Consider the following 2,396-nt stretch of genomic DNA (forward strand, 5'->3'; position numbering starts at 1 on the left):
CCTTAAGCTATAGGACATGGAAGTTTGGCAGGTTGAGTTTTCTTACCACTGCACCTGGACCCGCTGGGTTTACTAGGGGGATAGGATGACGAAGCAATTGTTTTAGACCATTTGACCTTGATCGGTAGGCATGCAGCTTTAGCAATTACAAGATCTATAGAGCATGTTGCACACTGATCCATAGGATATTTGAGAGCTGACCATGGATTTCTACAGCCAACTCTTTCAGGCAAAGAGGGTGACTCCAGCTTGCCTTGTGGCCAGTGAGTTAGTTTGGGACCATGTTCCGATAATAGTCTAAAGGGAGTTGTGTAGGAGATTGGTGGTGCCTTTCATGAATGAGGAGCTTTGGGAAGCCCTCAAGGCCCTACTGACCCAAGAGTATCTTGGTGAGGATGGCTTGGATCCGGCCTTCTTTTGTAACTTTTGGGAGATCATTGCCATTCCTTTCTACTCAGCTTGCCAAGAGATCTTCATCACGAGTTCGCTTTTTTAGTCCTTGAGCAGGGGGTGGATTTGTTTGATCCCAAAAGGGGAAGATAGGTCAAACATCCGGTAGTGGAGACTGATCACCTTGTTGGACACCGCATACAAGATTATTTTGAGTTTGCGGCTGTGGCCTCATCTCAACGACATCATCCATGATACACAGACTGGCTTTGTACAGGAGCATAGAATTATGGACAACATTTTCATGTTCTGGGAGGCTGTGGATTGGGCCAAGGAGGAGTCACAGACCTTGGCCATCCTTCTCTTCGATTTTGAGACGGCTTACAATAGGGTGGATTGGTCTCGAGGGCACTATGCAGAGTTTGGGCTTCTCAGACAAATGGAGAGGAGTCTCTACACTCTATGCAAGGAGATCTAGATGCTTATAGGTGGACACACAAGTGCGGCCTTTGCTCTCTTGTGTTTGGTCCACCAGGGCTATCCCCTAGCTCTATTCCTTTTCCTTTTGGCAGAAACATTGGGCTACTACTTGATATTGAAGGTGGCGGGCCTCACAGGCTTGAGGCTCCCAATCAGACAGGAGGAGATGTCGAATTTTGAGTTTGCAGATGACATAGCCTTGTATGTAGATGGCAACACAATGAGCTTGGAGAGAGTCTGGGGAGCCCTAGCTATTTATTATGAGGCCTCGAGTGCAAAGATAAACTAGACAAAAGCCATCGGTTTCTTCATAGGCTATGAGGAGACTTAGGAAATTTGAGAGTGGGGGAGTGCCTTTGGCTTTCGTTGGATACAGCACGGCTAGATGGCAAGATACCTCGAGTCCTATGTGGGTATTGATATTACAATAGAGCAGCAGATCACCCCAATTCTTGAGAGTGTTTGGCACAAGCTCATCTACTAGGAGCTCAACCAAACCCTCCCTAGTGGGCCATGCCTTAGTAGCAAACTAGATCCTTCTTACCATGGCCTGGTATATTGCCTCCTGCTAATTCTTTCATAGAGGGTGCTTGGACAACTTTCACATTTGGTTCAAAATTTCCTTTGGGTGAGATCTGATGGGACAAGAAACACCATAGCTTGAGTTACTTGGCAGATGGTGATCATGCCATAAAAATTAGGAGGCTTGGGTATTATTGATTTGGAGATGCAAAGTAGAGCCCTCTTGGGCAAGTTGTTTGTGCATGGCCTCACCCTTGGCATAGAGCCCGATAATCTCTTATAGCAATGGCTTCTTAGGAACACCCCACGCACTAGGGACAGTGGTAGCATTCACACAAATGGATCTTCTCAGAGGCCCCTGTGAAGGGGAAGTGTTCCCAATGAGGAGCCTCCTTAGGGTCTAGTAAAGATTAGTAGGGGGCCTCATCCATGCTCAGTCCCATTATAGAGAGGAGTTCAAGCATTAGCCCCTCGTTTGGCACATGGAGATTAGGGATCAGGATGGACGTCGGAGCTCGGTGGATGGGCTAGTGGGACAATGGCCCTGCCTGCTCCTTTGGTAGATGGAGTAGATTACCCCTAGAGGCAGAGGCAAGGTTTGAAGCCATAGCGCATATGCAAGGGGTAGGGTAGTGGATGAGAGAGATTGACCTAGCTATCCCTGAGTCTTGGAGGGAGGGACTCCACATGTGGATGGACAACAAATGGAATGGTTGGGTCAGTTTTCTCAGACTAGGGTCTCATTGAGGATGATGATCTAGCAAGGCAGTATGCACCTTGGTTTCTTTCATGTAGGGCCTAGAGGCCCACTTCAGGCACTCACTAAGAGACCCAAAGATGGACAAGAATCTGGATGGGATTCATTGGCAGATGATCAGAGTTGTGGGCCGTTTGGGGAAGGAGTGACACATTGATCCTCCTAGCATCCCAGAGTAGGATGCCCCTAGATGGTGCCTTTGGCTTTGGGAAGGTAGGTCCCTGAGGACCCTAAGGATACCTTGGTC

Source organism: Dipteris shenzhenensis, chromosome 12 (assembly GCF_047967505.1).
Source record: "Dipteris shenzhenensis isolate YYH24624 ecotype China chromosome 12, Dip_SZ_1.0, whole genome shotgun sequence".
In the NCBI taxonomy this organism is placed as follows: domain Eukaryota; kingdom Viridiplantae; phylum Streptophyta; class Polypodiopsida; order Gleicheniales; family Dipteridaceae; genus Dipteris; species Dipteris shenzhenensis.